Genomic DNA, 27,983 nt, shown 5'->3' with positions numbered 1-27,983 from the left:
CCTGGCCTGCAGCTTTCTTACTCTAGGAAGACAGCCCAGAATTCATCCATCTGTTAATTCACTCCACACACATTTCCAGCCCCAACAGTGTACTAAGTGCTATGCAAAGTGCTGGGGCAACACAAATGGGTAAGACATGGCTTGTCTCTCCTCACTGCTGTGGTCACCAGGCCCGGAGAATGTATGATGGTTTCCCCAAGCAGGTAATAATTTTTATTTTTATCCTTGTACTAGATCCCTCTCTCATGCCACCATCTTGATCTCTCTTCCTCCCTTTCCCTCTCTCTCTTTTTCTTAGAGTCTTGCCTTGTCACCCAGGCTGGAGTGCAGTGGCACAATCATAGTTCACTGCAGCCTCAAACTCCAGGGCCCAAGCAATCCTCCCACATCAGCCTCCTAAGTACCTAGGACTACAGACATTTGCCACCATGCCCAGCTAATTTATTCTTTTTAATTTTTGTAGAGATGGGGGGGGGGTCTCCCTTTGTTGCCCAGGCTGGTCTCAAACTCATGGCCTCCAGCGATCCTCCCACCTCAGCCTCCCAAAGGGCTGGTATTGTAGGCACGAACCACTGTGCCTGACCCATCTTCATCTCTTACATTTAAGAGAGCTACTCTCTGACCATAAAAAAAGCAATCAAGTTTACATAAGAAACACTAGCTCATGCACAAGGCCGTCAAACTCCTGAGAAGAACTGGCCAAACCAGGCACTCCACATGATTAGGGAGCTGATAGGAGATTAAAGAAAGCATTTTTCACCTTCACATAGAAAAGAATGTCTAGTAATAGGGCCAGTAAAAGATCCAAGGAGGTCAGTAGAGGTGATCTAACATCCAAGTGAAGGGAAAGAAGAAGGAAGATGGAGAGTAAGGGAGGAAGAAAAAAAATAGATCAAACCCCTCCAACTTTCACTCCCCAAAGTGGTGATTGCATTTAACTTGGGGGCTATGACCTGCACATGGGGGATGACCCATTTCTTCCCCTACAACTTTGGGCTTATATAGGGAGATGAGCACAACCAGGTAACAGGGAGGTTGGTATACATTCAGCTCATTTGGGGACTGCTTTTTCTGTTCCTACAGCCGACGCCTTGTAAACCAAAAAGGGACTAAGTCAGATCTCAATTGATTTAGAGGTTTATTTTGCTAAGGTTTAGGATGTCCTTGGGAAAAAAGAAACACAAGTTGCAGCAGGGTCTGTGGCCTGTGATATCTCCAAAAAGGGTTTTGGGATCTTCAGTATTTAAAGGAGAAAGAGTAAGCAGTAAGGAAAGAGACAGAAGAGAAGGAGGAAGGGAGGGTAGGCAATGCAGCACGTGGTCACATTCTTGTTTTAATTAACACTCAGTGAATCTACATTTTACATGTGAAAAGAAGGGAGTGGGGTGAAAGTCAATCATGCATTTGTCTCCCACTTATTAAATCTACATTTTACATGAGATAAAGTCAGCATGTAAAATTACAGCTATCCACTTGGGAACAAAAGGAAGGTAGTTTTTTTTTTGCATGATTCAATTTCCAAGCTTAACTTTCTCTTTGGCATAAGAAGCTTGAGGTCCCAAGATTTTAGTTTGCTTTCACAGCCTTAACTCGCTTAGACCTTGTCTTAGACTCTGATTGGACAACTGGCTTGCAGTGGAACAGAGACCATAAAAATTGTCAATGCCAGCTGATCGAGCTCTGTGGTTTTAAAGGCTTTTCTGTCTCTAGGTTTTGCAGACTTCAACTGAGATTTGCACCCTATGAAACAAAGAAAGAGGAGTGTGGGGGCAAATGAGGAATCTCACAGACTCACACCCTCTTTTACATGGGGGCTGAACAAGAATTTCCAGACTATGTTTTGTTTAATTCATCAATTTATTTATTTTCTTAAGGCAAGCCTTGCTCTGTCACCCAGGCTAGAGAGTAATCATAGTTCACTGCAGCCTTGAACTCCTGGGCTCAAGCAAGTCTCCCACCACAGACTTCTGTGTAGCTGGGACTACAGGTGTGTACCACCATGCCAAGCTAATTTTTTTTTTCGTTTTTTAGAGATAGCGGTCTTGCTATGTTGCGCAGACTGGTCTTGAATTCCTAGCTTCAAGTGCTCCTCCCTCTTTGGCCTCCCAAAGTGCTGGGATTACAAGCATGAGCAGGTCCCAAGACTGCAGTTTAAATGCTCACTGGCTTTCCATAGTGACTATTTGCCTTAGACTCCTATCTGATTAGGAAAGTAATCTGCCTTCCCTGGTGAGTCCTTATTCTAGGGTCCATGTTTTTTTGTTTGCTTGTCTGTTTGTTGAGATTAAGATAATCTCACTTACATCCAAGTTTATAAATGGATCCTATTTTGAGGACGCCATTTTTACATTTGAAAGGCCCACCCTCACTTCCAGCTGTTGGTTTGAAGGCAGAGCCACAGCACAAAAGAAGATAAAGGAAAGGCAAGTGCTTCTTCTTCAGTTCCCTTCTTCTGGCCCCTGTCTCCTGAATGGCATTGTCAATTAGGGAGAGGACCTCAAGAACTGTACTTTTCTCCTTAAAGCAGCCATTAGCAAGTGGCATCAGCTGAGGGCTGTGATTGGCCCTTCTCTTATGGGTGTCCTGTCTGTAATTGTCACTAATGCAAATTCATTAGATATTTCATTAGCTAAGCCAAAAACCTATATCCTGATCTTTAGCTGAAAGATTTGGAAAATTAGAATAATACTCATTTGCCGGTGGCAATTAATGAGTCATGACTAACGAAGGCAGGCAGAGGAGGGCAGGAGAGAGCGGCTCTCCTTCCGTGCTGCTGATAGTTAAATGGAAAAGGAAATTACACTGCATTTTGTGAGTTCACTGGAGCATGAAGCTGTCACTGCCTGGAGCCACCAGACTTCCTGACCCAGCTCCTGGGCTTTGTGGTACTTCTTTCGTTTCAGAACCCTAAAGGTAGAACACAGCGTCTGGGTAGTAGGAGGTCAGTCCTTAAGGCAGGGACTCCTGGCCCTCAGTTGGTGGTATCATTGGTAATGTACCAAATATCACCAGATCTTTTCATTTTTTATTAAGTGTAGAGGAGACGACCTTGGAAGCTATTGCCTTCAACCTTCATTTCTTACACAAAGGAAACTGAGGCTCAGAAAATTCAGGCAAATTTTCCCTGGACACATCAAGTAATGTCTCAAAAGGTGGGGACCCCACTCCAGTCTCCTGACTGTATTTAATGCTCTTTTCTCTGACCCATCATTTCTACCAACTATTTGGCAACAATCCATGATCACTCAATACCCAATATATGGGAGATGGTTAGAAAAATGTTACAGATCCAAGGAAGGCTAACACATGTTCAGGTTTGTTACATGGGTATATTCTATGATGCTGAGGTTTGGATTTGTCATGATCCCATCACCCAAGCAGTGAACATAGTACCCAATAGGTAGCTTTTTCACCCTTATTCCCTGTCTCCCCACTCAGTAGTCCACAGTCTCTATTGTTCCCATCTTTATATTTACATGTACCCCATGTTTAGCTTCTGCTTATAAGTGAGAACATGTGGTATTTGGTTTTCTGTTTCTGCATTCACTTAAGATAATGGCTTCCAGGTGCACCCATGTTGCTGCAAAAACAAAACAAAACAAAACATGATTTCTTTTTTTTTTTTTTTTTTTTGAGACGGAGTCTCTCTCTGTCACCCAGGCTGGAGTGCAATTTTGGCTCACGGCAACCTCCACCTCCCGGGTTCAAGCAATTCCTTACCTCAGCCTTCCGAGTAGCTGGGATTACAGGCACCCGCCACAACGCCCAGTTAATTTTTTTTTATTTTTAGCAGAGACAGGGTTTCACCATCTTGGCCAGGCTGATCTTGAATTCCTGACCTTGTGATCCACCTGCCTCGGCCTCCCAAAATGCTGAGATTATAGGCGTGAGCCACCGTGCCCAGCTGATTTCATTCTTTTTTATGACTCATAGTATTCCATGGTGTGTATATACCACACTTTCTTTATCCAACCCACTACTGATGGGCACCTGGGTTGATTGCATGTCTTTGCTATTGTGAACAGTGCTGTGATAAACATATGAGTGCAGGTGTCCTTAACATTCTAATTTTCTCCTTGGGCCTAAGTTTTCCATCCTATCAAATAAAGTAATCATACTAAGTCTGTAAGAATCCTCCAAGAGCTGGCATTTACTTGCTTTCCTCTCTGTAGATATATCAAAAAGAAGTAATGCAATGAAGACACAGAAGAGGGAATGAGCCCATCTCCTGGGTATTGGGAAGGCTTTATGGAAGCTGTGGCATTGTAGATAGGAACTAATGAAGGATTGTAGCAGAAAACCAAGAGAAAGGTAGATGTTGCTATATGAAGAGAGGTGACGTGATATCTAGATTCCTATCCAGATATGCAAGTCTATGATTCTGGGTTTCTAGGGATATTTTGGAAGCAAGTAAACCAAAATCCTTAAACAAATGCTCCCAGAACTGACTGCAGCTGAGAAGTCAGTGAGTGACAATTGCATCATTTCCATCACTCAATATCTCCAGCCTCAGTCACACCTGAGTCCTGCTCTCAGCACTGAGAGGCAAAGGGAGGTTGCTTCTTAACCAATAATAAGTTTAAACTCACTGCAGTACAGGGGCTTGGAATCAGAAAAGCCTCCTTATGGAATTTAGTTCACTTGACATTTGGTAAGTGTTTAATAAATTATTATGATATAATAATTACTTGCCTGTAGAATTTCATTTTCTGGAAACTTATAAAAATGAGAGAGGTGTTCACCTGTGTAAAATGGTGCAGGAGGAGTCCTGTCTGCAGGCTGGGCAGTGGATCTTTTATACTCCAGAGCAGGGTTTTTAAAGTGTGATCCCTAAGGCAGCAGTCTTATCACCTGGGAAATGATTAGCAACGCAAATTCTCAGCTCCACCCTAGACCTACTGAGTCAGGCTCTCTGAAGTTGGGGCCCAGCCATCTCTCTTAGCAAGCCCTCCAAGTGACTCTGATGCTTGCTCAGGTTTGGGAATCACTGCTCTAGAGTTGCCTGTACTATGTACATCGGTGAATTATACTTGATGCAGTCAGAAAAGAAAGGAAGAGAGGGAGGCAGAGAGAGTGAAAGAGAGAGAGGAGGAGAAGGAGAACTGAAACTGCCTTTGCAAAACTATGACTGAGACAGTGAAAGAGATCTAACTTAACTGACTCCATCTTGCTTCTAACCTCCAAGCTGTCCTTGTTCATTTCTGGGCATAGGCGGAACTAACTTTAGGAGAAACTGAGCTTATAGTTTAAAACAAAGATGATAACAACCCTTTAGCAAAGCAGACCTCCTTCTTGCCTGGGGACTAGATTGCCTTTGTAGGACTAACGCTAGCCATAAGATTAGAAATTATGGTTTAGGAGTCATGCAGCTGGAGGCTACAAGATTCTGACCCTCCATAAACTCCTCCTAAGACTAGCAATTGAGATATATTTTGCAGACCTTGCACTTGATGGATCAGCTGGCACCATCCAGATCAATTAACTGGCTCATCTGATCTTGTGGGTCCCACCCAGGAGCTGACTCAGCACAAGAAGACAGCTTCAATTTCCTATGATTTCATCCCTGACCAATCAGTGCTCCTGGTTCACTGGCTCCCCACCACCCGCCAAGTTGTCCTTAAAAACTCTACTCACCCAAATGCTCGGGGAGACTGATTTGAGTAATAATAAACTCGAGTCTCCTGTATACAGCTGGCTCTGCACGAATTACTCTTTCTCTATTGCAATTCCCCTGTCTTGAGAAACAGGCTCTGTCTAGGCAGCAGGCAAAGTGAACCCACTGGATGGTTACAGAAAGAGATGAAGGAGGAGAATAAGGAGGAGGAGGGTGGTAGGAGGAGAAAGAAAAGGAGAAAGGAGCAGGAGGTGGAGGTGGAGGAGGAGGAGGAGAGGGGGAAGAGGAAGGAGAAGGGGAAGAAGAAGAGGAAGAAGAAGAAGAGGGAGGAGGAGGAGGAGAGGAGGAAAAGGACAAAGGAGGAGAAGGAGGAGGAGAAGGACAAGAAGTAGGAGGAGGAGGAGGAAGAGGAGAAGAAAAAGGAGGAGGAGGAGAAAGAGGAGAAAGGAGAAGAATAGAAGGAGGAGGAAGGGGAGGAGAGAAGGAGGAAGAGGAAAGGCAGAAGAAAGAGAAAAGAAGAGGAAGAGGAAGAAGAAGGAAAAGGAGAAGAATTGAAGGAGGAGGAAGGGGAGGAGAGAAGGAGGAGGAGGAAAGATAGAAGAGGGAGAAAAGAAGAGGAAGAGGAAGAAGAAGGAAAAGGAGAAGAAGAATAAGGAGAAGGAGGAGGAGGAGCAAAAGAAGAGGAAGAAAAGGAGGAGGAAGAGAAAGAGAAATTCTGTCTAAAGGGAGACATAGCCAAAGTCCAGGTGTTTGCCAGGGTTTGAGTCCATGGTCATTGCATCTTTCATTTGAGAAGGGTGAAGTAACGGAGTAAACAATAAATCCGGAGACAGCTGATCTGGTTTCTAGCATTTGATCTATTAGCAATAAGCTTTGTCACCTTGGCCAAGCCACTCAGCCCCTCTGCACCCCTGTGAGATGAAGGTGCCTGCACATGCTCTCCGGGCACACACCCAGCCTCTCTGCCACTGCCCAGAGTGTATGTGCAAGATTTGTCCCACTTCCCCATAAACAGAGTCAGCCCATTCCATCAATTCCCGGGTGGCTGCCCACACTATACCATAACTACGTGCCAGTCAAGGTCAAAACCACTGCCTAAACTGGTGCCGTGTTCTATGCGGAGGTAATAGAGACTTGCACTCTCTTGCTACCATGCCTAGTGGTGTACCTGAAGGAATGATCTATTCCATTTCGTTGTGGCAGCACTCCCAGGGTGGCTTACCTTGTCTGAGAGATGGATGGGAAATCGTTTCAGCCAGTTTTGCTGCTGAGTCCCTGAGCCATGAACCTCCCTGGCACAAGGTGATTGAGCTGGGGAGGCTGGATACCCAGGCTCTCCCCAGGGACTCCCTTTTTCATTTACATTTCCAATTTCCAGACTTGTCAACAGTTTCTGCCTCTCTTCTCCAAGAGAAAATGGAAACTCAAAAACAAAAGTAAATTCCCTTTAAAATTGCATGCAGGAATGAGCATCCCGGGCCATAGGACTTCTATTTGCCAGAAATCATGGTTTTGTTGTTCTCTCAGTCACAGGGGTCATTGCGGGGAGACAGAGGCCCTCAGGGCAAAGTTGCAGGGAAAGGGGAGGAAGCCCTCACTCCAGCCCAGCTCCAGTGATGCTCTGGTCTGACCATTTTCTCCTTCCTCCCATCATCTAAAGCACCCTGGGTCCTATGCTACTAATTTTTTTAATTGAAACATAATTTTCATTGCATAAAATTTACTTTTCAAAAATGTACAGTTTAGTGTCTTTTAGTATATTTATTTAAACGGTTACACAACTATCTTCACTAATTCCAGCACATTTTCATTGCCCCAAAAGGAAACTGCATGCCCATTAGTGCTCAGTCCCCATTCTCTCCTCCTCCCACCCCCAGGCGACCACTAATCTACTTCTGACTCTATGGATTCTCTTCTTCTGAACGATTCACTTAAATGGGATCATATAGGCCAGGCGCGGTGGCTCACGCGTGTAATCCCAGCACTTTGGGAGGCCAACGCAGGTAGATCACGAGGTCAGGAGGTCAAGAGCACAGTGAAACCCCGTCTCTACTAAAAAATACAAAAAAATCAGCTGGCCGTGGTGGCGGGTGCCTGTAGTCCCAGCTACTTGGGAGGCTGAGGCAGGAGAATGGCATGAACCCGGGAGGCAGAGCTTGCAGTGAGCCGAGATGGCGCCACTGCACTCCAGCCTGGGCGACAGAGCGAGACTCCGTCTCAAAAAAAAAAATAAAATAAAAATAAATAAATAAATAAATAAATAAATAAATAAATGGAATCATATAATATGTGGGCTTTATGTCTGGCTTCTTTCACTGAGCAGAATGTTTTCAAGGTTCATTAGTAAACCTTGATAACATCAGTACTTCTTTTCTTTTTATGACTAAATAATATTTTATTGTATAAATATACAATATTTTATTTATCTATGCATCAGTTGATAGGCATTTGAGTTGTTTACACCTTTTGGCTGTATCATTCATGCTGATATGTACATTTGTATACACGTTTGTGTGAAAATATTTCAATACTCTTGAATAAATACCAAAAAGTGGAATTGTTAAGTTATATGTTAATTTTAGGCTTAACATTTGAGAAACTGCCAAACTGTTTTCCAAAGTGGCTGCACCATCTTTGCATTTTTTTCAACAATTTACAAGGATTCTAATTTCTCTGTAGCCTTGCCAACTCTTGTTATTTCTGTCTTTTTGATCATAGCCATCTTAGTGAGTATCAAGTGATATCTTATTGTGGTTTTGATTTGCATTTTCTCAGTGACTAGTGATGTTGAGTATCTTTTCATGTGTTTATGGGCCATTTATATATCTACTTTGGAGAAATGTTTGTTCAAATTATCTGTCCATTTATAAAATTGGGTTATTTGTCTTTTTATTGTTGAGTTGTAAGAGTTCTTTATTATAGATATTAGACTCATTGGATATGAGATTTGCATATTCTATGGCCATCCTCTGAACCACAAATGTTTTCATCTTGATCAAGTCCAATTTACCTAATTATTTTTTTCATTTGGTTGCTTCTGCTTTAGGCATCATATCTAAGCAACTATTTCCTAATCCTACGTCATGAAGATTTACTCCTATCCTTTCTTCTAAGAGTTTTATAGTTTTAGCTGTTACATTAAGGTCTTTGCTCTGTTTTAAGCTAATTTTTGTATATGGTGTGAGGCAGGGGTTCAACTTCCCTCTTTTGCATGTGGATATCCAGTTGTCTCGGCACCATTTGTTAAAGAGACTACTCTTTCCCTCATTGAGTTGTTGTCCTACTCTTATAACTCCTAGTAAAATTCTCCTATGGTTCACCCCTTTATGTGGGTTTCTCCTCTCTCAGGCTAGATTGTCAGCCCACTGAGACAGAGAATGAATCTTTGGCTCCTCCCAAGAGACCAGGCACAGGTTTATTCAAAGACTAAATGCACATGTTAATTGAATATTTTGGAAATTGCTGCTGAGCTACTACCCCCTTGTGAGTATTTTTTCACCTAGAGGTCCTAAGTTTCTTGGATAGCCCTCAACAATGTTAATTTCGATTATGAAATCAGATGCAGGAGCCAGAGGAATAATGGATTCAGATGACTTTGTGCTCCAGACCTGCCAAGACAGCTTTGAGAGCTTCCCAGGGGAGTCCTGGAAAGCTGGTGCCTTCACCATCATCCTTGATTCCTCAGAATGATCCACGAACACGGAGAGGTAGGACCTCTAACCCAGTGCGTGAGATAAGGATGGAAAGGAGTTTTAAAGGATGTGAAAGGGTGATTCAGGCAAGGAAGAGGGAGAAAATGTGTTTAGAGGCAGAAAGGCCTGCCTGCAGGTATGCCTCGAGGAACAGAACCATGGAGAAGAAAGATGAGGGTAAGGGAGCTGGAGACAGAGAGATCGTCATTAATAAGCTCATGGGGCTGGGTCTTCAGACCCTCTATATAGACCAGAAACTGTCCTTGGAAGGCCAAGTCACCAAAAGAAATGGAAAAGCCGCCTTTGCCTACTCCTGGCAACAAATTGTTAAAATAACGGGTTTATGTTTCAAAGGTTTCATTCCCTGTGTTTGATCAATAAAATGCTCTTTAGATCAATACAAACATAATTTCACTGCTGGCAGCCATTTATAGCATGCAGTGGAGAAATCACTGCCCAGCAAGCCCAGCTCATGAGTATCATACAAGCATATTGCTCTGCTAGGTATGGGTCATGCTCAAAAACAGCAAGGAGAAACAAATGAGATTACCAGCCAATAAGCTCAATGTTGGCACCAATGTCTGGGTGCCTGCATTAATCTCTCCAATGCAGAGGCTTTCAGTAGAAAGAATCTGGCTCTCCTAAATTCCTTCTTAAATCTAGAAAGTAAAAAGAGTAGAATTGCTGATGTTTATTCAGCACTTAGCACATGGCAGAGACTGTCCTAAATGCTTTCTGTGAATTAGCTCATTTGAGTCAGATGTAAACTCAATGAAATTGCTCCATTATGAGACTTATCTTATTGATATTGATACTGAACCACAGAGAGGTTGAGTAACCTGCATCCAGGCTCATAGCTGCTAAGGAGCAGAGCTGGGATTTGTACCCAGGCAGTCTTTCTCTAAGCACTCTACTACATCATCTCTCCAGCTGAGTGTATCACCTGCTTCAATGCTTGCCACACATCATACACTGTACTTAGTATGTTCACATGTTTCATTTTGTTTATTCCCCTAAACAAATTACCATGGGTGTTATTACAGATGGGGAAACCGAGTCCTAGAGAAGATCAGTAACTTGCCCAAGTTTTCCTTGCAAGGAAGCGGCAGTGCCAATCTTTGAATCCAGGTGTTCCGAAGCCAGTGCTGCTGGGCTAACCTCTTGCCTTCAGGGAGGTAGCCAAGTGATACACCTATTTATTTCTGCAGCACCTGCCTCTGTGGAGGATGAAGGCTGTGAGCCGTGGGAGCTCAAGAAGAGACAAACCCGGCAGGAAAAACAAGTGAACCCAAGGCTCCCAGGCCCCCCGCAGTGTGAAAAGTCTGCTCTGGGGGCTTTCCTAGCTCAAGCTCCAACTCTTGCTATGGCCTTGCTCTATGCATACTGCAGGGCCTGGGTCCCTCTGGCCAAGAAACAGAACAGACGGAGTTCATTCTCAGACACCCGGTGAGCATGCACTTCCACTGCTCTGCCACAAGTATGGCACTGAGCAAATGTAAGGCTGGATGTCCAATGCACTTTCTATAGAGTGTAAGCTTCATGAAGAAGGGGCAGGTGGTAAGTAGAGAGCCCTGGACTGGAAGCCAGAATCCCCACTCCGGTTCCAGCCCAGCCATGTGTGCTTGGGCAATGCCTTTCCCTGCACTGAGCCACACTTTCCTGAGGCTCGATTCTTCTCTAAAGTCTCTCTCAGCTTCAGTGCTACAGAAATCAGAGGAGAATGTGAAGGTCAATGCTGCTAAGACCCATCTTTTATCCATGCAGCAATATTTATTGAAGGTCGATCAGGTACCAGGCATGGAATTCAGCAATGAACAAGAAGACAGATAACATTCCTTGTCCTTGTGAAGCTTAAATTCTAGTGATTTGGGGGATGCCAGATTCATTCATCATTCACTTATTCACTCACTCCATTCACTCACTCATTTATTCACTCATTCATTCACCTTCATTCTTTCACTCTCATTCATTCATTCACTCTCATTCATTCACTCACTTTATTCACTCCCTAATTCATTTGCTCACTTCACTCATTCACACACTCATTCATTCACTCATTTAGTCATCCACCCACTCATTCATTCACTCACTTATTCATTCATTCAGTTATCCACACAGTCACTCATCCACTCATTCATTTATTCACTCATTCATTTACTCATCAGTCATCAACTCATTCATTCATTCACCCACTAATTCATTCACTCATTTATTTATTCTCTCACTCACATTTATTCATTTACTCTCTCATTTATTCATTCACGCTCTCATTTATTCATTCATTCACTCAGCATCATTCATTCATTAACTCATTCATCCACTAGTTCATTCAGTCAGTCACATCATTCATTCATTAACTCACTAATTCATTAACCCATTCATTTACTCAATCACTCATTCACTCACTCATTCACTCATTCATTCATTCACTCATTCAAGAAGCACCCACCATGGTTCAGGTGTAGCAGCAGGTCTGGGGGATTCAAAGGTGAGAAAGACAAGACCTCACCCTGGAGGTACTTACATTTCAGCAAGAAAGTAAGGTAGGTAAAAAACATAACTGCATTTTGAGACTGGGACAAAAGCCATGCTTGTTCTAAATCTATCCACAGCATTATATAAGAACACACTAGAGAGTGGGAGTTAAGATATAGCACCAAAGTGGGACAGGAGACCAAGAAGCTAGACAAGAAGGTGGCAGGTAGCCTAGCAGAATTCCCCAGGTCAAGGGCAGGCACCCAGAGTGGTCTCTGTGCCTTCCATGAGCAAACCTCCAAGAATGTTTCTGGTGAATGGAAAGGGCTTGAACAGAGCAGGCTCAGCAGGAGCCTTTGCCCCATCTTCGTCTCAATGCTGCTGTTTCAAAGAGCATGCAGCAAAATGCAGGTGGAACCTGCTGCCTTCTCCGGGGCTCATCAGCTAATTCAGAGTTCTCAAGCTAAGGCTAGGCAGCGGCTTCGCTGTACCTGCCCCCAGTTCTAGTTGGGCCTTTGAGTTTTCAGGGTTCCCCCAGAGCAATAGTCCCTTGGGAAGGGAAACCCTGTGCTGTTCCCCAGCCATCCTACCTACATTTCATCCATGGTAGAGAAAAGATGTACCTCTTGTCCTGGGAACTGGAATTTGCTCCTGTTCCTCTTCATCCCACCAAGGGATGGCTGAGAACTGTACCTATTGTCCAGCTTCTTCAAGGCTGTGGCTTCCTTGAATCTTCTTGGCATCCATGCAGGCTTTTCTCCAACTTCCCCTTCCCTGAAGCTCAATATTTCTTTTGGACCCTGCTGCGACAAACTCTGACTTTATCATCTTAGTTATGGGCACAACCACTCTGCCAACCTTGATGTTCCCATCTGTAAACTGAGAATAACTTTGCCTGTCTTGATTGTGTGACAGAGCTGTATTGAAAATTCAATGAGATAGACCAGGCGCGGTGGCTCACACCTGTAATCCCAGCACTTTAGGAGGCCGAGGTGGGCGGATCACCTGAGGACAGGAGTTCGAGATCAGCCTGGCCAACGTGGTGAAACCCTGTCTCAACTAAAAATACAAAAATTATTTTTTTTTTTTTGTGGTAGAGGCTGAGGCATGAGAATCTCTTGAACCCGGAAGGTGGAGGTTGCAGTGAGCTGAGATCTCACCATTGCACTCCAGCTTGGGTAACAGAGTGAGACTCTGTTTCAAAAAAAAGAAAGAAAATTCAATGAGATAATATACAAAATAATACACACACACACACACACACACACACACACACACACTATATTTTATAGAGACAGAGTCTTACTCTGTCACCCAGGCTGATATGCAGTGGCATGATCATAGCTCACAGTAACTTCAAAATCCTAGGCTCAAGCAATCCTCCTGCCTTAGCCTCCCAAGTAGCTGCTAATACAGGCACATGCCTCCACATTTGGCTAATTTTTAAATTTTTTTCTAGAGACAAGTTCTTGCTGTGTTGCCTAGGCTTGTCTTGAATTCCTGGTCTCAAGTGATCCTCCAGCCTTGGTCACCCAAAGCGCTAGGACTACAGGCATGAGCTGCCATACCTGTCCAATGATGACAGTGTTTACAACACACACCACAGCAACAAGAGGTAGAGTTGAAAAAACATTTCTGTTCATTGAACAAGAAAGATTCAGGTCCAGTTAGCAATCCCTGAACACCTCACATGTGTTAGACACTGGGACAGTTGCTTTTGTGTTCCTTATTTAAATATCATAGCCCTCCTTTTCTATCTATAAATAAAGAAACATAGGCTCTGAGAAGTGATACATTCTGCCCAATGACACAGAGCTTTATGAGCAGGACCTGGGTTGCATGGAGAACCCATATGGCTCTTTAAGCCACAGTTACACAGAGCGCTAAACTCCATGCAGTCTCTGAAAAAAATACAAAGTGTTCTATACTCCTACCTTTAAATACAAACTCACTGCTTTCAGACCCAATTAGGAGCAGGTAATTACCTGTGGGAAGTGGGGAGTTGGGCTGTCTGCTGGATCGACACAGAGAGTCCGTGAGCTAGAGTCTGTGAGCTAGTCTTTTCTCATTATCAATAACATGCTACAACAAAATCGTTATTTGGCAACGTGTTCATTTAATGGTCCATCCCATGGGCCCAGGATGGAAAGCAGGCACAATCAACTCTCTACGATACCATGTTGCATTGGCGATTTTGCCATTGCTGCCCGTTTGGGCAGAGATGTGTCCTGTTAGAGGATGATCCAATTTTCCTAGACTTCTGAACAATCTTATAGCCCTGAGCCCCTCTTGCATGGAGTCCCTGGTACCTTCTTTATAGTCTCAGTCTTGATTGGGCCCTGAAATGATCCTAAGCAAGGTATGTGGATGTCCCCTGCCTGAGCGAGGGACAAGGGACATTCGTGGAGTTACTGGCACTACATGTCAGATAATACTGGCATGAACCCCCTATCATCCTGGTGCTCAGCAGATTTCATCAGTTCAGTATACCTGGGCTTCTAGCTCAGCTTTCCTGCCCAGCCCTACAGGTGCCTTCCAGGAATATATGCTCTGCCTGGATTGCAGCCTGCTTAATGATGAGGTCTACTATACACACTTTGACTCTTTCTCAGGGAAATGGAGTCTGCTTTCAGCCCACCTGCGACAATCATGATTCTGAGTATTGTCTGTCTCCTGGTCACAGACACCTGCCAGAACCACACCTGAGCTTGCTGAACCTGTTGATCTCCATGTACCAGCTGCTTGGCTGAACACATAAGTGCCAAGCCATAAATGAGTCACTTAGTCCTGCCTTCCTCCCACAATACCAGCCTGAGCCGCAGGGTTCCAGTATGCTTAATTGCAAGAGCCAGCGCATCCTCCCTGCATCTTCCCCCTGCTTAGCTAGAGTGGCGTGACTGCCTGCTTGAAGTACATTTGAAAGTCACTGAGTGAGCAAGGAATGCTTTGATGCTGCCTGCTCCTTTCTCCCCTGGGGCTCTTTCAGTCTGGGCAACTTCCCACCATTTAACTTGTTCCTTGTAACAGATACATAATAGCAGTGCTCAGGTGGGCTGACACAATGGCAGAGTCCGTGGTATCACATGAGACAGCTGCCTCTAGTTTTGGGACTTTACTTGAAGGGCAAGAGGAATTGCTTCTTATTCATGTGGAATATGAGGATGTTCCCACTTTACTCTGGGTGGGGAAAGAGCCAGAATGAGTTTTGCATTTGGGGAACCACCATAATTAGCTGCAAGAAACGATGGGCTAGGAAAAGGGGTTGCCAACCCCTGGCTATCACACATTCCTCAGGCTTCATTTCTCATTCAAACGGAAGCATGAATCACACTTACTCCATAGCAGGCTCCATGTGAGGGATGAGATAATGAGACTGTCAAGGTCTCTGCACTCCCAGCTCGGGGAGTGCCCTGGCTACTCCACCCTTCTGTCTTGACTTCAACCAACTATAGCCATCAATTCTCCTTTTGTCTTCAGTCTAGACCAGTACTAGCAAAGCCAGAGCTCTCTAAATTCGACACGAATGTATGTCAAAGCAAAGGAATGGATTCCACAGATACTCCAATGAGTCACATGCTCCAAGAACTCAAGAGGACTTCTTAGGAAACCGGTGAAGTGTGTGGAACATTTGCTAATTCTATCAGATCGTCCCTTTTATTGTGGATGACTCTGGATCCACACTATTTCCATCAAGAGAAATTTTTCTGCATAATGCGCCAATGACTAATCCGATTTGGTGTGGTGTAGAATCTTCGTGGAGCCTTGTATTAGTCCATTCTAACGCTGCTACAAAGAAATACCCAAGACTGGGTAATTTACCAAAGAAAGGAGTTTAATTGACTCACAGTTCTGATTGGCTGTGGAGGCCTCAGGAAACTTACAAACAAGGCAGAAGGCAAAGGAGAAGCAAGTACCTTCTTCTCAAGGTGGCATGAAAGAGAACGAGAGCAAAGCGGGAAGAGCCCCTTATAAAACCATCAGATCTCTTAAGAACTTACTCACTATAAAAAGAACAGCATGGGGGAAACTGCCCCCATGAGCCAATCGCCTCCCACCAGGTCTCTTCCTTAACACGTGGGGATTACAATTTGAGATGAGACTCGGGTGGAGATGAGATTTGGGTGGAGACACATAGCCAAACCATAACAAGTCTCAAGCTCTGAAGTTCTACTGCAGAAACTGGATATCTTGATTCTTTGCCCAATAATTGATTTGAAAACACCAGATCGAATTTCCTTCTTTTCCATGGTCTAACTGAAATCTTGGTGTGATCTAAACTACAGAACTAGTGTTTTTTGAGAATCATACTATTAGAACTTATAGGCTGTCTAATTTTACTTTACACTAAGTGTAGGAATCTGAGAATGATACGTCTATCTGGTTTAAGTATCTCCTGTAATAGGAAGCTCACTCTGTAGCGTCAGCCCCTTCCACTCTGGAGTCCTTCCACGTGCCAGAAAGCTCTTCTTCATCATGGGCTGAAATCTGCTTCCTGGGAACATTTATCCCGTTGATTCTGCACCATGGATCACATGAAGTAAGTCCTGATTCCTCTTCCTTATGAAAGCTCTTAAACTGTCCAACGATGGCCATTCTGTCCCTTTGAGTCACTTCATCTGATACAGAATCTTCAGTTTCTCTACCTGTTCATGCCCAGGCAAAGTTTCCAGCACTCAGCACTTCACTGGCTAGGCTTTCATGTTTGCAAGGATGCTGATGCATCTCATCTATGTCAGTGAAAAAAAATAGACGGTTCAGAGCTGGCCTGCAGTGACAAAGAGGAACGAAGCCTGTTTGCGGTGGATTAGATTGGATGGCCAGGACAGGAAGCCAGGACCTGGAAGAAGAGCAAACAAAATGATTTTTTTCAAAAAGCTAGATGACAGTAGAACTATGCAGAGATCAAAAACGGCGCAACAGGAAACTAGGAAAGCAGAAAACAGAAATAGTGTAATTTTGGAACACTGACAGGGGTAACATGACATTAGTGACAGTTCACAGGGGATATTAGTCAGTGCCTGCAGCAAAATGTTTGAATGCCTTTTAATTGCAAAATTAATGCTTGCATAAGTTTTCTTTGTCAAAAAGTGAAAACAATACAGATAAGTCTAAAATGTCCCTAGTTCCTACTGTCCTTCCTTCCCTACCCGGTTCCAGAAGTGTGTATGTGCAGGTGCATGGGTGAGAATTTGTGTGTGTGCGTATATATATGTGTGTGTGTATATATGTATGTGCATATATATATACATATATGTATACATGCATGACATATACATGCATATATACACACATATAAATATGTATATACAGATATACATATATGTACACATATATGTGTACAAACATGCATATATGTGTACATAAATCTATGTATGTGTACATAGATATGTGCACATACATATCTATGTATACGTACATATATTTATGTACGTATACATACATGTATATATCTATATATTTATATGTATATATATACATATATAGAGAGAGAAAGAACAGAGATTTATTGTAAGGACTTGGTAAGGAATATGTTTGTATACATAGATTTATGTATATATGCATACATGTATATATCGATATATATTTATGTGTGTGTATGTATTTATATATACACACATACACATATATACATATATACACATGTATATATATAAAATATTATATATATACACATGTATATATATAAAATATTATATATATATACATACACACACACACACACACACACACAGAGAGGGACAGAGAGAAAGAGAGAAGAGAAAGAGATTTATTGTAAGGAACTGGGTCACACAATTGTGGAAGCTAGTAAGTCCAAAATATGCAGACAGGGTAGCTCCAACCATCAGTGTGGAGACCCAGGGAAGAAGGATGTTGCAACTTGGGTCCAAAGAAAGCCTGGAGGCCTAATTCCTTCTTCCCTGGGGGAGGTCAGCCTTATTTCTTTTAAAGCCTTCAACTGATTAAGTGAGGCCCACCCCACTATGGAGAGTAATCTGTTTTAGTTAAAGTACACTGATCTAAATGTTAATCTCACCTAAATAATACCTTTACAGAAACATCTAAGATAGTATTCATCCATGGCCTAGCCATGGGATATTTAAAATTAACTGTTGCAATACGGAATGCATACAAACATTTCGATATAATTAAAATGTGCTAGATTTTGTGGGCATTGTTTAAATGTTATTATAGCATACAACCTGCTTTTATCACTCAACGTTATGCTCAGAGTTATTTATTTATAGGAAATAAAGGAATACATCATTCTTTCTCAACGTTATGCTTAGAGTTCTTTCCTTAAGAAGAAATAGAGGAATACTTCATTCTTTCTCACTTTCTACATAGCATTCTGTTCTATGGCTATATCCTGATTTATTTTGCCATTACTCTAAAAATTGACATTATATTATTCCCAGCTGGTGAGCTGCTTGATCATGAATTCAAGCAAACTTCTTGAATTCTTTTAAAATGACAGTCAATATTCTGTTCCTGGGCAGAGATGTGGTGGCTCATGCCTGTAATCTGAGCATTTTGGGAGGCCAAGGTGTAAGGATTACTTTAGGCCAGGAGTTTGAGACCAGACTAGGCAATGTGGTGAAATCCTGTCTCTACAAAAAATACAAAAATTATCTGGGCATGGTGGCATGCACCTATAGTCCCAGCTACTGGGAGGCTGAGGTGGGAGGATTGCTTGAGCTCAGGAGGTCAAGGCTGCAGTGAGCCATGTTCACTGCACTGCACTCCAACCTGGGCACTAGAGTGAGTTCTTGTTTAAAAAAAAAAGAAAGAAAGAAAGAGAGAAAGAAAGAAAGAAGGAAGGAAGGAAGGAAGGAAGGAAGGAAGGAAAGAAACAAAGAAAGAAAGAAAGAAAGAAAGAGAGAAAGAAAGGAAAATTTTGTCCTAGGAAGAGGGCTGGCCTGATGTGGGTCCAGCAAACGGACACAGGCCAAAGTGTGCATGTTACAGAGAAGAAGATCGGGAGGGTGTCAGGACTTCCAAAAGCACTGGAGCAGATTCTGGAGGCCCACCTGTTGCCAGTGATGTAGCAGATCCCAGCATACCAGGAGCACAGGAGAGATGAGTTCCTTCTGGCTCTGAGAGTCCATAACGCTTTGAGGAAGATTTAACATCAGGCACATTCTCACATTTATTTAATCTTTAATACCCCTACTGGCACAGTATTGTTAACTGAATATCACAAATGAAGGACTCAAGGCCAGAGAACTAAAGGCTATGCCCAGCCTAATACCTTTTCCACTACAGTGCTCCCTGATGGTGGACTTTCATATCAAGAAAGCACAAGTAATACAAGCAGTAGCAGCAGTAACAGAAGTAAAAATGATGGCAATAATGCCATGCAATAGAATGCTTATTATACGCTCAGCTGAGTTCTTAGTGTTTTGCATGTAGCAACTCAATGAATTTCAGCAACAGCCTCATAAAGTAATTACTAATTCCATTTTGCAGATTAAGAAACTAAGTGTGGCTGAGACTATAGATGGCAGGCATTTCCTTCATATCTTACAACTTAGAAGGGCTCTGGATAATTTGCAATTGCTAGTACTTGTGTCTCTTTTTCTGGGGGCCTTTTACTGATGACAGGAAGGTCCTCTGTACTTGCTTTCAAGGCAAAGAGAAGTATTACCGTTCCCTGTGAATAATCTCAGGCAATGTCCAACGTGAGTTAGATAAATTTCCAACTCTCTTGCCTTTTTGGAGAGAAAGCTTTGAAGTGAACTTGCATTAGTCCATTCTTGCACTGCTATAAGAACATAACTGAGACTGGGTAATTTATGAAGAAAAGAGGTTTAATTGGCTCATGGTTCCCAACAAATAACATTAAGGCTATACAGTCTTCTGCTTCTGGGGAGGCCTCAGAAAACTTACAATCATGGCGGAAGGTGAAGGGGAAGCAGGCACATCTTCACATGGCCAGCAGGAGAGAAAGAGAGTGAAGGGGGAAGTGTTACACACTTTTAAACAACCAGATCTCATGAGAACTCTATCATGAGGACAGCAAAAAGAAAAGTCTGCTCAATGATTCAATCATCCCCCACCAGGTCCTTCCTCCAACACTGGAGATTATAGTTAGACATGAGATTTGGGTGGGGACAAAGAGCCAAACTATATCAGAACTTCTCTACCATTTCCCAGCAATCTCTGGTAGGATCCACAGTATTAGTATACTTCCCTTCTCTGCCCAGTCTTCTACTGCTGTTTCCTGTATTTTTCTGTCCAAAAATACTTGTCTCCTTGTCTACTTCTGGAGGAACCCAACAGAAGACATTAAGACATAGAGAAACTAAATAAATTGTGCAGGTCACCCTGATGTAAACTGAGACACTTCATAACTTTGAGTTACATTGTAACTTTACTTACAATGCTGCCTTATCCCATCCCCACCCCTTACCCCTGAGACTACCCTCAGTGTACTTTGTAAGGGGGACATTTATCCTCTGGTTGAACATGAAGCAGTAGGACAATGTTAGGCCTTGCTGTCTGTTTCTATGCTCACATCAGGCTGGGCCTACGGAAATTCTTGACCAAAGGATGTTTGCAAAGCTGCTTCCGTTCAGTCCTGAACAGCAGTACAGAGGCAGGGAGGGGAATATGGGAAAACACAAAGTTCTGCACGACAGGAAATCACGTTAGAAAGCTGTGAAAATCATGTATCCTTTTAAGGCGTGATGGTTTTAATTTTCTCAGGCCCTGATCTCCCTGGCAACAATTTAGAAGTGCATAAGCATTCATGAATCAGAGCGGGGCACGTCTGCATGTTTAATTACATGTCATTGGATGGAAACTTTCCTTTTGATCTTAGCATTTAAGGGGATTTACACTTTAACAATTACATTTTTTCTTTCTCCTCCCAAAGTCATTGTGGGTTATTGAATAGTGTCAGCAGAGTTGGGTGTAGAGCGAGGATGTTGAGAAAGCCAAGGAGATTTTGCTTCTGTCTAGGATGTAGTATTGCACTGTCTGCATGCTCCCATTCTTGAGAAATGGGGAATCTGTGAGGGTCTCACCAAGCAGACCCTTTACCCACTCTAGAGGAGGCAGTGCCAGTAAAGACCGGGGCTTAGATAGAAGACAGGCTATAGTTTCCTTACCTTGTTCAACAATGAACCTTGATGATGCTCCAAGCCTTTGCAAAGACAGATTAATTCTACATTCGTGGCCGGGCTCGGTGGCTCACGCCTGTAATCCCAGCACTTTGGGAACCCAAGGCTGGCGGATCACGAGGTCAGAAGATCAAGACCATCCTGGCTAACACAGTGAAACCCTGTCTCTACTAAAAAAATACAAAACATTAGCCGGGCGTGGTGGTGGGCTCCTGTAGTCCCAGCTACTGGGGAGGCTGAGGCAGGAGAATGGCATGAACCCCTGAGGCAGAGCTTGCAGTGAGCCGAGATCGCGCCACTGCACTCCAGCCTGGGCAACAGAGCAAGACTCCATCACAAAAAAAAAAAAAAAAAAAAAAAAAAAAAAAAATTCTACATTCAGAAAGGAGATCAGTGGTTGCCAGAGACAAATGGAAGACTCTCTACCCTCAATAGAATTTGAATTGCTTTGTCTTCCTTTTCTAAACCTTCTCTTTCCTCCTTTCCTTCACTGCCACTTCTTCCATCTTCTCCCCCTGTTATCAGAAAGGGGTCCCTATCCAGATTCCAAGAGAGGGTTCTTGGATCTCACGCAAGAAAGAATTTAGGGTGAATCCACAGAGTAAAGGGAAAGCAAGTTTATTAAGAAAGTAAAGGAATAGCCAGGGTGCGGTGGCTCACTCCTGTAATCCCAGCACTTTGGGAGGCTGAGGCGGGCAGATCACGAGGTCAAGAGATAGAGACCATCCTGGCCAACACTGTGAAACCCCATCTCTACTGAAAATACAAAAATTAGCTGGGCATGGTGGCCTGTACCTGTAGTCCCAGCTACTCGGGAGGCTGAGGCAAGAGAATCACTTGAACCCAGTAGGTGGAGGTTGCAGTGAGCTGAGCTCGCACCACTGCACTCCAGCCTGGCAACAGAGCAAGACTCTGTCTCAAAAATACAAACAAACAAACAAAACAAAACAAAAAAGAAAGTAAAGAAATAAAAGAAAGACTGCTCCACCGACAGAGCAAGACATCCCCCAAAGCAAAAAGGAAGAATGCAACCACCTTAGTTACAATGTTTGTTCATATATAAGATAAAAAGGGCAAAAACTCACAGGGGTGGTGTGCTCTACTACAAGGTGCTGGGACAAAGGATTTTTCATCCTTCTGTAACTACTGTTTTCTGCAAGAATCTATATTACTATATTTAAAGCAAAACTCATTCTGTTCTTACGTTTATTTTTTATTTTTTTGAGACAGGGTCTTGCTCTGTCACCCAGGCTGGAGTGCAGTGGTGTGATGATACCTCACTGCAGCCTCAACTTCTTGGGCTCAAGTAATCCTCCCACCTCAGCCTCCCAAGTAGTTAGGACTACAAGGATGCACCACCATGCCTGATTAATTTTTGTATTTTTCGTAGAGACAGGGTTTCCTAGGCTGGTCTCAAACTACTGGGCTCAAGCAATCCTCCTACCTCTGCCTCTCAAAGTGCTGGGATTGCAGGCCAGGTTGCAAAACTTATTCTTAAACAAATCATGTTGTTGTTCTTAAGGTATCAAGACAGCAGACCATTTCCTGGGTCTGTTAAATCCTAGGTCTGTTTGGCAAACATTGTTAACCTGTTCCCTTAACCAGAAACATCCTGTGACTAAGAATACCTAGCCTCCTAGGGAAGCAGCCTAGCAGATCTCAGCCTTATTCTACCCAGCCCCTATTCCAAATGGAGTCACTCTGGTTCAAATGTCTCTGACACCCCCATCCCACTTACTTATTTTCTTCCTTCCTCCCTCCCACACATAATATATTTCAGTGATTTTTCTGAGCCATCCATTAGGGATATATATGTAAAAGACTTGTCAGGATCCCTTAAGGTCCAGAGGGCAGAAATGTCTAACCCTTTCCATGAGGAATTCATTTGTGTCCAGAAGTATACATCACTGACTCAAGGATTGTTACTGTCCATGTTCCTTCCTTATAAGAACTGAGCTGACCTGAACGGTTATTCAGCTCTATATTCACTCAGACAGACACCCATCTATTTAACATTATTTATTGCAGCAATAATGCCAAAGTCGTTAGGCTGTAAGGCCAGGCTATTTGGGTTTTCTCCTGAACCCACTGTGTACAGATTTTTCTCTTTCACTATGCCTCAGTTTTCTATCTGTAAAATGAGCATGATCAACCCTCAATGGGTTAAACTGATGGTTAAAACAAATGATATTGGTATCTTAGGAATAAAGAATTGATTCTAATATAGCCTCCTTCTTGGGATTAGTTGTTTAGGCACATTGTGGGGTTAAGACTATAGTAGAGGACATAGGGGGCTGGGCATGGTGGCTCACGCATGTAACCCCAGCATTTTGAGAGACCAAGGCAGAAGGATCACCTGAGTTCATGAGTTTGAGACCAGCCTGGCCAACATGGTGAAACAACGTCTCTACTAACAATACTAAAATTAGCCAGGTGTGGTGGTACACACCTATAATCCCAGCTACTTGGGAGGCTGAGGCACGAGAATTGCTTGAACTCAGGAGGTGGAGGTTGTAGTAAGCCGAGATCTGAGATCATAGCACTGCACTGCAGCACCTGGGCAACAGAGCAAGACTGCCTCAAAAAAAACCACAAACAAACAAACAAACAAACAAAAAAAAACCCAAAAAAACTGTGGTAGGGGATTTGGAAGGGAAGGGAGGGGTAGACAGTGCTTTTTGGAACATCTCAGCTTCAGTTTTGCCAAATGAATGAATGAACGAACGAACGATTGAATGAGTTAGTAAAATGACATTTCTAAACTCATTAACAAAATCCTGAGGACCATAGCATATAAGAGTTAGCACGAGCAAAGACAATGCACCAATGGTCAGAGAGAGAAAGCTGGGGTCAGGGCATCTGAAGTTTACCCTTTTCTCTTGTTAAGTGTCGTCAGTTTGTGTGTGTAGGTGTGTGCACAAGGAGTACATGCTGAGGGAGCAGTATGACCTGGGTGATCTCCGAAGTCTGTTCCAATTTGGATGATCCATCTGGCTGTTCAATTTTGAGGTGCTTTTTTTCAGAATACCTAAGCATCTGCAAGCAGATGCCTGGCTGACACTGTCTTTCTTACCTCACCTAGCTGAGAGTTGAACAATCATTGAGTTAATGTGTGGTCCTGACACTTTTCTATCTACGCTATACATATACTTTTATTTTTTATTTTTTTTGAGACAGAATCTTGCTCTGTCACCCAGACTGGAGTGCAATGGCATAATCTCAGCTCACTGCAACCTCCGCCTCCTGGATTCAAGTGATTCTCCCGCCTCAGCCTCCTGAGTAGCTGGGATTACAGGCAGTCGCCACCACGCCTGTCTAATTTTGTATTTTTAGTAGAAATGGGATTTCATTATGTAGGCCAGGGTGGTCCGAACTCCCAACCTCGTGATCCGCTCATCTCAGCCTCCCAAAGTGCTGGGATTATAGGTGTGAGCCACTGCGCCCTGCTTCTGTCTACACTATTAGTAGACTCTGCAGCACTGAAAACCAGCACCCCTCCTCTCTCCTGCATGTCGGGGCAGATTCAGGGGTGCCCTGGTCAAAACAGCTTCCCCTGTGCATTTCCTCTGTAGCACTTTCCATAGTGTGTCCTTATATCTTCAGCAAATTATATTGTCTTCTGTCTCTTCCATAGCAAAGTCATCTCCAAGACAGCAGGAACCATGTTTACTCTTTAATCATTGTACGCTCACTAAATATTTGCTGAACAAGTGAACAAAAAACCTGGTGGTGGTGAAATTAGACTCCTTCTTGGTGTCACCAGGAGGTCCAGGTAAGTTGAATGGGTAGAATGGACCTAAGAAGAACTTGCTAATCATTACAGTGGTACAGTCACAGGACTGTCTGCCTCCCAGGGAATGAGCTCTCACTTTGCCACCGTTTTTAAACCAGAGCTGCGTGTTCAGGCTGCTGGTCATGTGATTTCCTGCATCAAGCCATAAGTTGGGTAAGATGAGTCATCAAAGGCCTTGAACTGTCTAGAATTCAATGAAACTAAAGCATTCACATATCAGTTGTGAATGATGTCGTATCTTTGTTCTCCATGAGAAAAAGTCCAATGAAATACTCATTCCGTTGTGTTACTAACAAGAGCTTGAATTCAATCATCCATCCACCATGCATCCATTCATCCATCCTCCTTCATCTATCCATTCATTCATCCATCCTCTTTCACTCATCTGTACTCCTTTATCCATCTAATCTCTCCATTCTTCTGTCCATCTACCCATCCATTCAACCATCCATCCATTCATTCATCTATTCATCCATCCACCCATCCATCCATCCATCCATCCATCCATCCATCCACCATCCATCCATTCATCCATCCTCTTTCATCATCCATACTCTTTTATCCATCTGTCTCTCCATTCATCTGTCCATCTATCCATCCATCCAACCATCCATCCATTCATTTATCTATTCATCCATCCATCCACCCATCCATCCATCCATCCATCATCAAACAACATTGATACATCACTCCTCAAAGTCATGCGAGGTCCAATGAAACCACAGATAAAACATGTGGTCTCTGAAGAACCCATGTATTAATGCGGGAGAAGTACATGCTAATAGTAATAATAATAATATCCAATAGCTATATAGTACTTTATGACAGGCACTGTTCTAACTGTTCCACAAATATTAACTCATCTATCTCCAGAAGAACCCTAAGAGGTAGGTACTATTATGGTCATTTCATATGTGAGAAAAGTGTACTTAGAATTTTCACTCAATTTAGAATTTGAGATGCTATAAAAATAGCCCTGGTTTAGCCTACAGTCATGTGGATCTGAAACAAATACTTTTTTTTTTTTTTTTTTTTGAGATGGAGTTTTGCTCTTGTCGCCCAGGCTGGAGTGCAGTGGTGCGATCTCAGCTCACTACAACCTCCACCTTCCCGGGTTCAAGCGATTCTCCTACCTCAGCCTCCTGAGTAGCTAGGATTACAGGCATCCACCATCACGCCCGGCTAATTTTTGTATTTTTGGTAGAGATGGGGTTTCACCCTGTTGGCCAGGTTGGTCTTGGACTCCTGACCCCAGGTGATCTGCCCGCCTCAGCCTCCCAAAGTACTGGGATTATAGGCGTGAGCCACTACGCCTGGCCTGAAACAAATACTTTTAAGAACGAACTTGTTGCCGTGGTGGAGGTGGCTGTTTTGAGTGACAATATCCTTTCCAGTCATCATTGTAGAGAGGAAAGAATATTGTGCTAAAATTCAATAATCTGGATTTTAGTCTGGCTCTGTGGTTAGCTGGGTGGCTTTGAACAACTTGCTTTCCTCCTCTGGGCCTCGCTTGCCTCCTCTGTAAAAGGATCCTAAATTGTGTGAGGAAGGGCAAGGGTGGTAATGACTGGATTCAGCAAAATCCCTGCATACAGTTGTGTAAGTTGTGCACTGCACAATCCCAGGGGCCACGATGTACATAGGCTAAATGTGAATGGAGCCACCTGGAATTGTTCTGCATGGTGACCTGTCTCTCGGGTGCCTTCTGCCTCTAAAGATTTTGCAATGCACTGATGATTGTCTTTTATCTGGATATGAAGCACTATTCTTTGTATAAAGGATGGAACCACATTTGCCTCCCCAATATTTTCTAGCCTATCTGGTTTTGAGTACAACTTAATTGTACCCGGAACTCTCCATGTGAAAAAATCTTCTCCAAACTCCTCTAGCATCTCGACTTGCTTTCAACATTTCCCTAGAGAATCCTCCCAGCTGTGGCGATGTTTGTGCATAGGCAGGCAAATTTGAAATTCTGTGTCTTCACAGTTGGATAATTTCAAGACAAGCCCAAAGTACATTGCAGAGGAATGGGGAAGAAATCCACAAGGAAGCCATGTAAGCAGTCTTAAGTAAGAGAAAAGTGGGTGATTCTGATAATGCGACAAGTACCAGGGACCCAGAAAGGATCAGAATGAATAAAAGTATATATTTTAATCAAATTAATGTTTTCCTATTATAAAAGTCTCGTATGCTCATTATAAAAAATTTGAAAAACCAAAATTTTAACATAGTATACTTTACCTCCTTTTGACTTTTCCATTCTTCCTTTTTTTTTTATTTGAGACAGAGTCACACGCTGTTGCTCAGGCTGGAGTGCAGTGGCACAATCTCTGCTCACTGCAACCTCCACCCCCTGGGTTCAAGCGATTCCCCTGCCTCAGCCTCCCGAGCAGCTGGGATTACAGGCGCCTGTCGCACCTGGCTAATTTTTGTATTTTTAGTAGATGCAGGGTTTCACCATGTTGTCCAGGCTGGTCTTGAACTCCTGACTTCGTGATCCACCCGCCTTGTTCTCCCAAAATGCTAGGATCACAGGCATGAGCCACCATGCCTGGCCTCTTCCTTTAATTTTACCCTTTTTTTTTTTTTTTTTTTTTTTTGAGACACAGTGTCACTCTTGTTGCCCAGGCTGGAGTGCAATGGCGCAATCTCGGCTCACTGCAACCTCTGCCTCCCGGTTTCAAGCAATTCTCCTGCCTCAGCCTCCCGAGTAGCTGGGATTACAGGCACCCACCACCACACCCAGCTAATTTTTTTGTATTTTTAGTAGAGACAGGGTTTCACCTTGTTGGCCAAGCTAGTCTTGAACTCCTGAGCTCAGGTGATCTGCCCACCTTAACCTCCTAAAGTGCTGGGATTATAGGCATGAGCCACCATGCCCAGCCCAGTTTTACATTTTATACCTTTTTTATTTTGCTTTCTTTGAATCTGTTTAATTTAACTATATTCATGGTGTAGGTAAATTTCATGAACATTTTAGCTTTTTGAGCCTATGGCTATTTTACAAACAATTTATCTCATACTATCACAACCACTTTATAAACATAATGTTTAGTTAAAAGTTTTATTGACTCACACCTATAATCCTAGCACTTTGGGAGGCCAAAGTGGGCGGATCACCTGAGGTCAGGAGCTTGAGACCAGTCTGGCCAACATGATGAAACCCTGTCTCTACTAGAAATACCAAAATTAGCTGGGCGTGGTAATGCACGCCTGTAATCCCAGCTACCCAGGAGGCTGAGGCAGGAGAATCACTGGAACCCGGGAGGCAGAGGCTGCAGTGAGCT

General features: G+C 43.2%; 1 long non-coding RNA gene across 1 annotated transcript in view; it reads left to right on the top strand.

The window, feature by feature from the left end:
• Positions 1-27,983, top strand: part of LOC134761711 (uncharacterized) — a 167,682-nt gene that overhangs the window by 59,093 nt on the left and 80,606 nt on the right. Inside the window, exon 3 of the long non-coding RNA XR_010140777.1 lies at positions 24,538-24,675. This is a non-coding gene — a long non-coding RNA (uncharacterized LOC134761711). The remainder of the gene's footprint in view (positions 1-24,537; positions 24,676-27,983) is intronic.

The sequence above is a fragment of the Pongo abelii genome, chromosome 6, assembly GCF_028885655.2.
Source record: "Pongo abelii isolate AG06213 chromosome 6, NHGRI_mPonAbe1-v2.0_pri, whole genome shotgun sequence".
In the NCBI taxonomy this organism is placed as follows: Eukaryota; Metazoa; Chordata; class Mammalia; order Primates; family Hominidae; genus Pongo; species Pongo abelii.
This window is presented reverse-complemented; position numbering and strand designations above follow the sequence as displayed.